The sequence below is a fragment of the Eimeria mitis genome, genomic scaffold (genome assembly GCF_000499745.2).
Source record: "Eimeria mitis Houghton genomic scaffold, Emh_scaff1066, whole genome shotgun sequence".
In the NCBI taxonomy this organism is placed as follows: Eukaryota; Apicomplexa; class Conoidasida; order Eucoccidiorida; family Eimeriidae; genus Eimeria; species Eimeria mitis.
The window spans coordinates 11947-12298 of record NW_013567397.1 but is presented as its reverse complement, the minus strand read 5'-3'; positions in this window follow the sequence as shown (position 1 = coordinate 12298).

Below are 352 nucleotides of genomic sequence, written 5' to 3'. Positions count from 1 at the left end.
ATAAAAATAAATAAAAATAAATAAAAATAAATAAAAATAAAAACCAAAGACAAACCTTCTGTTTTATTGAGGCGGCCCCTCTGGGTGCATAGCGGGGCCTCTTCCATCGCTCCGCAGCAGCAGCAGCAGCAGCAGCAGCAGGAGCAGCAGCAGCAGCAGCAGCAGCAGCGGGAGCAGCAGCAGCAACAGGCGTCGCCTCGTCGGTGGAGTCATCATCGCTTAGCAGCTGCAGCAAACGCAGCAGCAGCACAAACACAAAGACATTGCTGCTGCTGCTGCTGCTGCTGCTGCAGCTATTGTTGCAGCAGCTGCTGCAGCTGCTGCTGCAGCTACTGCTGCAGCTCAATCAGCA